Raw genomic sequence first — 12,724 nt, 5'->3', positions numbered from 1 at the left:
TGTTTTGTTCTTTTCCCTCTAAGAAGATTTGAATTTCTCATTAGTGGATTTATAGTGTTCATTGCTAAACCATATCAGATAATGAATTGCACAAGAAACGTACAGTTTCTGAATTGTTGCAAACCCCCATAGAGTATGTAGAGAGTTGTATTGGGTTGTTGGAAAAGTCATGACGCATTTTTGCAATGAAAACCAGAAAAAATATGTCATGACTTTTTCGACAACCCAATGTTTCATTAAGGACTCTGTTACTTTTACAGTTGTCTCTGGTTGCTCAAGAAAATCCTGTGAAAACCCTTAGGAATAAGACAAAAACATCAGGCTCTCTAGTCATTTTCTGTACCCCCCCTGGTGTGATGGAGTGGAGGGCAGGCTGAGAGGCTCCTTTATCTCAGCAAAGGGCCCTGTGAAGAGAGATGGGCAATGTGACCTGTTAGGTATAATACGCCTGTTGATGACTTTCTCTAAGTGACAGTGGAAGGACGTACATTAGAAGGGGGGCAAAGGAGAATAAACAAGCTGGAGGGTTAGTTCTGTGGTACAAACTAAGTCTGTGAGTCTGAGGGTGCTGGGACTAGGATTTGGTGAGATGTCTTATCCAGAAAAGGGAATTCTCACCTATGAAGAGTTTCCACGGGAACCTGAAGTGACTCATTTTACTTAACTCATCTCCTTTTTTATGTCTTTACCTTGTTTGTCTTTCTTGCTATGGTAATTCAACCTCTAGAAAATTGTCACTTAGCCTGAAACTGATCTTTACTACTTAGATTTATTGATTACTAAAAACCACAGGTTCCCTGGGGGCAAAAAGGAGGAAGTCCTGATATTTTCTTCAAACTACAGGATCTTTTTAAAGTGTGCTCTTTATCATTGCTGCTATTGGGTGGGTGGCAATCTCTAGGGACGTGCCAATTAGAAGAGACCCACCAAGACAATCTTGGCTTAATTGAGCCAAGTTCTCCTGGAGACGCCGATCTCCTATAATTTTTTCTCCTTTTCTTCCATCTCATGTGGAATTCAGTGTCTGGAAATAGGTATTGGGATAAAAGTGAGAAGGGGCAATAAAGAATTACAATTTTTATTTTTTCCCACGACTGTTAGAAATCTAGTACAAGCAAGCAAAATACACACAAAACTCAATTTCCATCCCACCATTATGTCACATAGAAGTTCATGTAGGGCCACCTTTCTGTTGTCATGGAGTGGAAAAGGCCGAAGGCTGACTGGAAGCTTTTCAGGTCATACATGTGTAAACACACACACACACACACACACACACACACATTCATATATGCAGTATGCAATTGCCGTGAGGATCCTGTTTCAGCACCTAACACCACCTATGTGCCCATACGCCATCCAAATTGTCAATGAGAGCTCACCACAGGCATTTAATTCCAGAAATTCCAGTATCTTCACTCTCAACATCACTGCACAAAGCAAGTCCCAGGCTGTTCCTTACTACTAATGGATCCTGAATTTTTTCAAAAGGAAAGTGCTCTCCCCTTCCTCCTTCTTTTCCTCTCAGTCCAGTTGAGAAATAAAATACAAAAAATACAGATCCTATGGGAGCAACGAGTGGCCACTGGTGTGTATTCAAACCGAGGTGTCAATGACTGGTAACTGATGTGTCTGTGAGAGCAGTTTCTGTAGGTGTAAGTGGAGAAGGGAGAAGGAAGGCTGTGTGCCCAGCATGGTCCGATGAGGGAGAGCACAGAGCAGAAGCAAAGGATTCTGGGTGAAAGCTTGGAGCCTGGAGAACAGCATCTCCTAGGCTTGCCAACCTGGCCCTGAGATGGTGAAGGAACATCCTCACCTCCTTTGGCTATTGATCCGTTTGACATTAAGCATGTTTTGAGTTTACCTGCTTTGTTTACTGTGTTTTCATCTGCATGTTTTTCATCTGTTGCTTGTCTTTGGGTTGTCCTTTTATTCTAGAATTGGCATTTTTGCAGTGCCCTTGGTATTGCCAGTAGACTCATCTTTTTATCTTTCACACATGGGCGATACATGAGAAGCACCTCACTATTTTTTATTTTGTGTTTAGCACGTGCCTGAGCAAAACATCCCCCAGCCTCAATTGGGCAGGAACATTGCACAAAACATTGGGCAGGAACAGCGCACATAACATACAGATGATAACTGTGCAGACGTCAGAGAGCTCCATAAACCAAACCCCATCAGAAAGTATGGTAGGTCCTACCGACCAGCATATATAGGCAGTCAGGTATTTCATAGCAGTGGGGTGATGATGGGGAAAGGTAGTAGACTGGAGAAGGCATTTCACGCACTTAGGGAAGGTGTGAGGATGGAGGTCTGCCTCCAGACACAGCACTGTCACTTGAGAGCAATGCAGAGAACTGCATGGCCCTTTCATTGGGGGCTCGAAGTCAGTGTGGCTCCTGGTGACTGCCAGCCACAGTGGCCTGCTGCAAGCTGCGCTGCCTGTTCTGCACCAGCAGTTTCCACTTGCAAGGAAGCCAATGCCGTGATCTCTCGTTTCCTACAGCACTCATGTCCAGGCCGCTGTTGGGGTCACTGACTGCATCAGAAGTGCCTGCAAGCTTTTTAAAAATACAGATTCTCAGGGTCCACCCCAGACCACCTGAATTCTGAGGTGGGGTTAGGGAACGTGTGCGCGCATGCACACACACACATACATTTTTTAGCTCCCCAGGTGATCCAGGTGAGCAGCCAGCATGGGAGGCACAGAGCGAATGGGCAGAGACCTTTCCCTTGCAAGTGAGCTGAGCCACGACCAGCCATCCAGTGGCTTCTCCTTAATTGGCTTGGACGCCACAAAGGGGCGTTTTCCCTGTGGAGCACCCAGACAGAAGTGGGATCCCCACAGAACGGGGCACAGGGGCAGAATAAGGATCCTCCCAGCCGGGAGGGGTGGGTTATGCAGGGGTGACTCATCATCTCAATCCCCCATCCACCCCCGGTGCTCAGTGGGACCAAGTCACGCCTGGGAAAGAGGGAGCAGAAGGCGGAGGCAGGGTTGTGCCCTGCGTTCTCATCAGCATGTGACCCTTTCCACTCTTATCAAAATCTGCCTGGGTATTTCCTGCTGACAGGCCCCTGGAGGCGCAGCAAGAACAGAGGCCAGCTGGGAAGGGAATGGAGGAGAGGCTCTGTGTAGTGGATTCAATATCAGCTCTGTGATCCCGCCCCCCCACTGCCCCCCAGGGATAAATATTGTGCTTTGCAGCTTATATGATGGAACAGACTTCCTATGTGCACCATTCCAGGAAGAGAGTTAATAAAACCTCTTGATACCTTGCCTCCCCGGCAGCGTTTGTTTGTCTAGCAGGGAGGCTGTGTGCTGTTCATACAGTGCTGGTGTTAGGTCGACATTTGTTTTGACCTTTAAACTTTATGCTTCCTCCTTCCCAGTCCTCTCCCCCGCCTACCTCCCCACCTCCTGTTGTTCCTCAGCAAGCGAGTTTGATCTTCTGCGACCTGGGCTTTTCCAAAGGTTGACTCTCCCAGGCTCGGATTGGGTGGGGTGCAGGCTTTTCCTCTTTTCTCTGCGCAAGGGTCATTGTGTGACTATAAAATTATTGTCTGGCGGCAGCACGAGCTGCATTTCACATGTGGAGAGTGTGGAGAGTTTTGTTTTTTCTTTAAATAAGAAGAGGAAAAGCAAACACCTCCAGGACCCACATGTGCCCAGGGAGTGCGGGCTGGGCCTCCTGCATTGGCTAGAGAAGGCCTGCTCCCCCTCTGGAGTCCAGCCCGGGCGCAGCGGGGATGGTGGGCCACAGCCCTGGGAATGCGAGCGCTTGTCAGGGAAAGGGACATTCTTGGCTCTGAGGCGTCTTCAGGTCCTCAGGGTGTTTTCACAAGGGTGTAACCCCAGGGCTAAAGGAAAATTCCACTCTCAGGCAGTCTGATGTTTCTGTTCTTGGTCACCCTCCCAAGTTGCTATGTGTCCTGTGCGTAAGCTTCCAGGCTTCGCGCTCGGACTGACTGGGTTTGAATCCAACTCCAGTGAACACCACCAGACGATCTTAGACAGGTCACATAATGTTTCTGTACCTCGGCTTTGCTCATCTCTTCAGTGGGACTCATGGGGACACATTTAGAAGTGTGATGACACATAGAAAAATGCCTAGAATAATACCTGGCATAAAGTAGACACCCCAAAACATGTTAGACCTTAATGCTATGATTCCTTCTCCAGTGTCTTCTACCTGAAAGAATCTTTAGTTCTATCGGTACCTTCTGGGTGGAAATATCTTCGAGAGGTTCATTTGTTCTTCGAATTCCTTTTATTTTCTTGATCACTGTTGAAGGCCAGAGACTTTCTTCTTACAGATCCACGGAGTTGATTGCGTTTCCCCTTCATCTCCCTTCCCCGCCTACTTGTATTGAGTAGGGTTCATAATTACCCATCTGTGATCTATGGTGACTTATAAAAAATAAGTGTAGAGACAGTGTGTGGAGGAAGCATGCTCACGAAGAGTGCCCCCAGACCTGCCGTCGTAAGTGTCACTTGTGCTGTGAGCCATCTTCCTTTACTACTCCATTTCAGAGAAGTGATGTCCATGGGTGGGGGCCCTCGATGGCTTCGATTCTAACCATTTAGTTGCAGATATGCCCCCAAAGGCCCCATCACAAGGTCAGCTTGCAGCCAGACACAGAGGCAGGCGTCAGGAAGAAGCCCCGTACACACTGCAGTGCTAGCTGGGAGGGCAGAAGGGTCTGCTGGTCACCTGCCCACTCCTCCACAGCGGGCAGCACACTGAGGTTTTGTTTTAATACATCTTTGCTACATCAACAGAAGTGTGCTTGCTTCTTGCTCCCAGAATGTAGAGAAGTGATAGCTGGGATGTTTGTAGCCTCACTCTTTAAGCGTTTATTCCCAGCTGATGGAAACCAAACCCCAAACCAAAACAAACAAGTAAACAAATACCCAATGCAACCACTAGAGCCCAGCAGAATAGCTCAGGCTAGTTGAAGAGAAGGTGGTCTTAAAGTAGGTTCAGATTCCAAGTAAGTATCTTTCTCTCTCGCTTCCCCTGTGTCTTTCTCCCTTACTCCTCTCTGACTCTGTGTGTGTGTGTGTGTGTGTGTGTGTGTGTGTGTGTGTGTGTGTGTGTGTGTGTGTGTATACACCTGTGTGCACCCATGGCCTGGTAAGGTGAAAGTCATAGCTCCTAGATGACATGTTAACATATTTCTGTTCTCCTGCTACAACCACTTATAGGTATCTGGGGACAACATGGCCATTGGTTCAGATTGAAAACAAAAGTTTGAGCCAGTGATACATCATAGTTATTGAAGGATAATGTGAGAAGGAGGAAGGGAGGCCCAAGATTTATGTGCTAATTCATGTTAGAAATGCGCCTGGTTTGCTGCGGGCTGCATCTGTGACTTTGGATGTTCTTAAAAGGATGGTAGTCTGTACTCCCGCTTTACCTGTACGCATGAGTCTCAGCATAGTCAGGGGGTGGAGGTCTCAGTAAGAGAGAGGGGTGAGGGAATGGAAAATCCTTCTCTCCAGGGAACCTTATTGAGACATGCATTCCTAATCGATATCTTTGGAAGTATCCTCCAGGAGTGATTGTGTGAATGTGAGTGTATGAGGGAGAGAGAGCAAGTGTGTGTGTGTTTCCTAGATATTTGCATCTTGTGAAAGATCTCCAAAGAAATTCTGACAGCCCATCTCGGCTCTGTACTCCATGCCAATTCGAACATTAGAGAACCACCAGTATAGTTGAACAACTGGTATGGGTGAACCACTAGCAATGAAGTGCAGGACCTTAGCGGGAGCAGTCATGCAGAATGTGGCTTGGTGATAGCTGGTGTGTGGATAGGGTGGGGATATCTGGGGTTATGGAAACTTGGAGCTAACTCGAGGGTCATCTCTAACTCCTCTACAGTTACTCTGGGAGATACTCTTCAACCTCTGCTTGAAGTGTTATACAGTCTCGCAGGGTCCAAGCCAGAATTTGAACCTGGATTGTCTGATCTCAGAGCTCACATCTTGACACTTAGGCATTCAGACAAATGACAGTAACCTCTCAATTTGAGTGAATCACATGTCTCCAGATATTTAACAGTAGAATTATGATATTCTACGTTTTTACTTCAGGTTTTCTTTTCTTTTTTTTTTTAGTCAAATCACTTCAATGATGGTATCATGCTTTGCAGAAAGGATAATGACAAGGTCCCTGGTGGTAAATTTAGATTTTTTTTTTACTTTCCTGAAAATGCTAATGGAAACCCTGAGAACACTTGTACTTTCAAATCAGTGCAACTTGCCTTGCTAGTGAAGGCCTTTCCAGAAATTAAAACCTTTAGTTAGTGGCCTGGGTCCTTTTTCTTTTTTCTTCTAATTGCTATTGGGGAAGTAATTTTAATGCTTATTCAAAATATTGTTGACCGATTACTTTATTTTTTTTATTTTTTTTTTTTTATTTATTTTTTTTTTAGCTGAGCCATCCCGCCACCTGTTGGCAGCTCACGGCTGCTCAGCTCGGGCTGACTCGAACCGCTGTTGCTCAGAGCTCAAACTNCGGCTGCTCAGCTCGGGCTGACTCGAACCGCTGTTGCTCAGAGCTCAAACTCTTGAGCGAGCTCTTAACCAACTGAGCCACTCAGCCGGCCCTGTTGACCGATTACTTTAGACAGGCTCCGTGCAAGGTCTTACACATACAAATTTGAGTAAGATGATCTCCCTGTCCTCAAAGAACTCACCATCTTCTGGGAGAAGCAGACAACTAAGTCAACACGGGCATTTCTGTATGACAAATGCAGTTAGCAGGATGTAGAAGGTGCTATGGTAACGCACCTGGAGAAGTCAGGAAGGTTTTCAGAGGGGGTGGTAGAAGGTTATGACATCTAGAGTCCTTCTCTTCCTCATTGCGAGCCTGCAAGAATTTAGTACTTAAGTTTTGGTTACATTTTTTTTCCCCCCTCGTCTCCTCCATAGTCTTGTTTCCAACAAATGACGTAAATATAACTTTTGTGCACCTTTAGTTTCTGACCTTTTTTCTGGTAGTTTGAATTTTACTTCTGAATACTTTCACTCAATCTAAGTGATTAAGATAGAGCGTAATTTTTGAATTTAGGTCAGTTTAGGAATCCCCAAGCTCGGAAAGTACTACGTTTAATCATTTCTTTCACTCCCTTAGACTGAAAAGTAGTGAGTCATAGAGATGGAGTTAGAATAATGGAATGCAAGATGAACAGATTGGGAAAGGATGCTAATATCTTACTGATTGCCAGCATGTTATGCATGATGAATCTGTGGCCCAGGTGAGCCAGTAACTGGTATCAGTCACCTAGGCAGGTAGGCTTGGTCAGATGTCTGCTCCGACTACTTCTTTGCACTTTGGTCTCTGCCTAAACTGTTCAAATTGTGATCACCTCGACCCTATCCTGTCCGTCTCTCTTAATTGCCCTCTATCACCCAATGAACAAGGCCATTTTCACTTAATTGCTGTTTACTTGTATGTATCTTTTATTTCTTATGAAATTGTGAGCTATGATTATCTATGTGGAGCTGCCCTGGCAGGTAAGTGGGGGTGCAGGTGGATGTTATGAACAGTCACCCTCTCTTGAGGAAAGTGTGTGGACAGGCAGTCCCGGCCTGGATGTTAAGTCGAGAAGCACTTTTTGGGGCCCTTCCACCACTGGCGTTTTCTTCCCTGCATCGCTTCCCTGGCTCAGCTGGGCTCCTAGCACTCCCATTTAGCTGTTCCTGAGAGGCACTTGGGCTGCAGTGCCCTCTCGCTTCACTCCACAGCTCAGCCCGGGCTTTCCATGTGGATGGCCATGCAGACCCAGCCTAGATTGATTGTTTTTTCCTAAAAGTCCACAGAAAATATGATTTCCAACCCAGACAGAATCTACTCTCCTTCTATTTAGCGGCATGGTGAGGCAGAACTGTCAGTATAAGACTCTATCTCGCAAGTTAGAAACTCACGAAGCCAGAGGGACAGGAAATTTCATGGTAAATATTTAAGCTCCTGGGCTCCAGGGCAATTGGAAAGTATGTGTTAAGAAGCTTTCCTCTTTCCCTCTAATTCCCCATATTCATCACTCGAGCTGTGCCATTTGGACTTATCCTTTATGCCTGAAGAAGAAGAAGTCCTGACTTTTAATCTATTATCTAGGAAAAAAAATTGTAAAGAAATATAAAACACCCTAAACAGTGCCGCAGGGAGAGACTATCCTGGGGAGGGACATTTAGTGCTCAGATGTCCCATCTCCGATGCTGATCAGTTAAATAGAGGGAGTGCTTATGTAGTAGGGTCAGGAGGATTTCAGGTTACACTTTGTGCCTCAGTTTTCACACTGATAAAGGAGAGAGAAAAGTTTGTTCCTTCATCACCCCTGTCCTTCTGAGAAGCTAAACTGAGGACACAGGAGGCTCCTAGACATTAATAAGGAAGAAAGCAGGGACTTGTGACAACCTGAAATAGGCCCATTTTGGGGCCCAGGATTAAAGCCTGATTTCTCCAGCACTTTTGTCTGTTGGGCTGGAATGGCACTGATCAGTCCTTTCCATGGAAAAGCAGAGGCTGGCTGGGGAGCAGCCCTCCGGTTCTGAACTTCACTGTTATATTTACAGTTTCTGAGCAAATTTCTAGAATTTCACCGACAGATTCCCTGGGGCATGGAAATCAAATTCCTTGTGTGTAGCCGGGCTGAGGGGTGGGCTGGCGTGCCCTAAAGAGTCTTTATCTGCCAGGCCCCCCTCCCCTCCCTCTCCCTGAAGGAGACAGTGCCAAGACTTGAGTTGTTTAGTTTGGCTTGGATTTGGAGGCATTGACACTGAGCTGGCCTTGTATGAAACCCACTTGCTGATTCCTTCTGTCCGAAAGTCTCAAGTATAATAGCCTCTGGAGAACAGACAGCAGCCAGTCCTCCTTTCCCAGCCCTCTCTTGTTCTCAGGCGAATGCGCTAAGACCCAGAGACCCACTCAGCAAAGTGAAAGCTGGTAGGGGACCCCTAATCACTCACCACCCCTCCCCCAATCTAGGTTTTATTTTGGGCAATTTGTAAACCTGGGCTCCGTGGTGAAAAGTTCATCAGAAACTTACCAGTGAGAATTTGGTGCCCCTTACTCAGCATATCTGTAAAGAACTCCCAAGCACTGAATCCTAAGTATTTTTTAATTTTATCATTTGATTTTCTTTCTCTCATCTGGTGAAATTAACTAAGAATGAAAAAAAAAAGCCTATATATATTTTTTCCCCCCCTGAGGTCAAATCCGGTGGTGAGACCCTATGCTTTTCCATTAAGTGATTTACTCTTCAAAGTTCTGTTACTTTAGTTTTTGCCTGCCCCCCTCCCCCTTCCCTCCTTGCTAACTGGGTGTCACACAGGAGAGCTGGGGAATCTGTGGAGGGCTCCATGGAGGTCACAGTTGTGGAATTTGTAATTCCTGCCCAAAGCCTGGGACAGACCTGGGATCTCCCCATTGGAACCCCTGCAGGGACAGGCTGCCTGCTGAGGTCTGTTTGCTTAGCCCCAGAGCATTTAATCCTGTTCACATGGGGTGATGCCGCTGGGTCAGAGCCTCAGAGCAGGGCAGTGGGGTGGAAGCAGAAGGATGAATGGCTGGTTGAGGTCTGAGGTGTTGGATGGCCACCGAGCAGTGGCTGGAGCAGCCTCCTGGCCACAGCCGTGTGTGTTGATTTTGTAGTGAGATCATTACCTTTCCTGAGTTGTTAAATGGCCGTTTAATCTTCCTGAAGACAGGGCTGGACAATGTTGCTTTTGTGACTTCAGAGAGGCACACTAGGCAGGTTAGAGGAGGCCGGCTTTCCAGAATTCCACCAAGAGAAAATCACAGCCCTGCCAGAGACTCAGGGGATGTGTTTTCTCAAAATAGGCACCTGGTCATTGTCATCAGAGCCCTGCACTTGGTGGGGATACTGGGAGGCTGGAGGACATGGGTGGAGTCCCCCTGGAGTGTGTGAGCTGGGGAAGACTACTCCATAGCACTCCCCCAAAACCAGGAGAAGAGGTTCCAGGAGTGCAAGACACACCTTGTACACTACAGGTGTCAGAATATATAAACTGCCTTGTATGTGCTAGTTTCCTTTGGTGACTGGGGTGAGTCCTGCCATTTCTGTTTCTTTTGCATTAATGGCCTGTCAATGATTACTTTGGTGACAAACAGTTTGCAGGAGAGGGCAGGAGGAAGAGGAAAGAGAGGGAGGGAGGGAGGAAGAGAGAGAGAGAGAGAGAGAGAGAGAGAGAGAGAGAGAGAGAGAGAGAGAGAGATTGTCCATTGCTCATCTAGGCTGCCCACTGCTGATAGGCAGGGAAGACTGTGCAGAGGTAGGCTTTGAGGAAAACTCTGTCAATGTGCTTGGAGTCTGTGTGGGAGTTTCCCCAAGGGTAGCCACCTGGTTACCTTGGACTAACAACTTCGTACCTATCTGCTCTGCATCAGGCTCTGACATCACTGCATTTCCCTCCTACTGCCTTTGATTTTTCTCTGGGGTTATGTTTTCTTCTCTTACCTTGTCTTAATAATCTAATAGAGTAAAATTTAAATTAGAGCCTCCAAAGATTCTACCAACCCCACCATCTCTCTCTTTCTCTCTCTCACACACGCACAAACGCACACACATGTGTGCACACATCACGCGTTTCCTACCAACACTTTGGGACGATGGAAGAGAACCCCCTCCCAGCTTGAGAGCTTACAGCATGACCTGTGCCCAAATGTGCAGCCTTCTCATTATTCAGAAACAAGATACACTCATCAAGCTGGGCTCCTCCAGCCCTCCCAGGGTGGCACATGGTGCAGGGGACCTGGCTGTCCTCCACAATAGTAATCCTCAAAGGCTCCAGCAATGGGGTTTGGCCCCCAGCCTCTCCTCAATCACCTCCTAATAGCTTAGAGGAAGAAGACATACAGCTGGCTGGTGAGGAACCCCAGGCCCCGGACGCCTTGTCTTGTGCTTGCTCCACTGAATCGTGCCTTTCTCATTTTGGAACTGTCATTGCTGGATTCCTTTCACCCTTTAGGTGCCTAAGATTCTAAATTACCCCCATCATTTTTAGGCTAATGAATCTTAAGTGTTTATTTTTTCCAAAGGTGTCTTTTTCAGACTTTAGGACAGGTCCACTTGTTCTTGAGAGCCAGAATTGACGATCAAGGCTACGCTGGAACTTTTCATCCCAATCATGATTTGTGGCATTTCACATTTGAAAGGCCCGTATGCACATTTTCATATAGTCATCCATCCATCCATCCACCCGTCCATCCATCCATCCACCCACCCGCCCACCCACCCATCCATTCCAACAATGAGTATTTTTTGAAAACTGGCAATGTGTCAAACACTGCTCCATACCTTGGCCTTACAGCGAACAAGACAAACATAATACTGGCCCTCATCAGGTTATACTCTACTGCGAAAAAGAGACCTTAACAAGGAAATATAATAAAGCTATTGAATGTTGGGCAGAGGAAGTAGGGTGCTATGGCAGACCACAGAGGGGGCACTCACCTGGTTCTGAGGGTCACAAAGGTCTCCCTGAAGAAGTGCTATTTAAGTTGAGAGCTGAAGAATAAGGCATCAGCTAGGTGAATGGTAGGTGGGGTAAAGTAGTTAACAAGGTCGGCTCTGTCAGGAGAAAGAGTTCCAAAGAAAGGGGACAGCTTGTACAAGTGGCCCTCAGGCAGGAGGAAGCCTGGTGCTTTGGAGGAAGGCACAGGGGCCAAGCTGGCAAGCAGGGGAGAGTGCCGCCTGCAGGGCTGGTGAGGGAGATGGAAGGGAATGAAGGGGGTGCACAGTAAGGGTCTTCCTGGACTTCATCCAATGGACAGTGGAAAACCATGGAAGAATTTAAGTAAGGGAATGACATGACTTTAGTTAGTTATTTCAATTATTGTTCTGGATGCTATGTGGAAGAGTGGATTGTAGGTAATAAGGGTGGATATGCAGACGTGCTCGCCTGACATATTCGTAGAGACAGGGAGGTATTGGCCCACAGTGTTCTGATAGGCGCCACTCCCACTGTGGTATTTTTTAATGTGCCCCCCCATCACAAAAGCCACAGTGTTAATTTGTGCATGCCTCTCTCTCTCTCTCTCTCTCTCTCACACACACACACACACACACACACACACACACACACACACACACACACACACACACACACACACACACACACACACACACACACATTGGGGGGAGGGGTCCACATCATTTTAAATTATGTATCCCCCATTATTTAGAATAATTCCTAGGATGAAAGGTGTCCAACCAATGTTTGCCAAATTGCTGAATGGATGAAGAAACGCATAATCCCTCATTAGACACCTTTTTGAAAGAATTTGCCCCTTAAGGTATCTTTTGACATCCACATGATAGGCAAGGGAGAATGTCAGGGAGAGGGGAACAGTGCCGAAACCGGAACCAGGAGCCTGGCTTCTCATCCCTCCCTGGCCTCTGAGAAGCTGAGCACATGGGCCCAGGCTGCAGCTTTTGATGCCATTTCTCCAAGTGGAAGATGAAGGAGTTGGACCGGAGAAAGCCTATTAATCACCCAGTTTTTGTAATTCTGTGACTTAAGGCACTGTAATACTGTTTAAATCAAACACAACCCTGACTATTGGCAACCCTCTGCATTTTCAGTTTGTCATAAAATGTCCTTTGTGAGAGGGTTTCAGAAACCCAGGACCACTTTATCGTGGGGTATTTATTGCATTATTCCCTTCTAGGCTGGGGGATTAGGGGAAATGAA

The 12,724-nt window shown here is 46.7% G+C and overlaps 1 protein-coding gene across 1 annotated transcript in view; it reads left to right on the top strand.

Moving 5' to 3' along the window:
• SETBP1 (SET binding protein 1) overlaps positions 1-12,724 on the top strand; it is a 351,100-nt gene that overhangs the window by 85,714 nt on the left and 252,662 nt on the right.

This window comes from Hipposideros armiger, unplaced genomic scaffold (assembly GCF_001890085.2).
Source record: "Hipposideros armiger isolate ML-2016 unplaced genomic scaffold, ASM189008v1 scaffold_189, whole genome shotgun sequence".
NCBI classification, from domain to species: domain Eukaryota; kingdom Metazoa; phylum Chordata; class Mammalia; order Chiroptera; family Hipposideridae; genus Hipposideros; species Hipposideros armiger.
The sequence above is the reverse complement of the archived record's forward strand: the minus strand, read 5'-3'. Positions and strand labels throughout refer to the sequence as shown.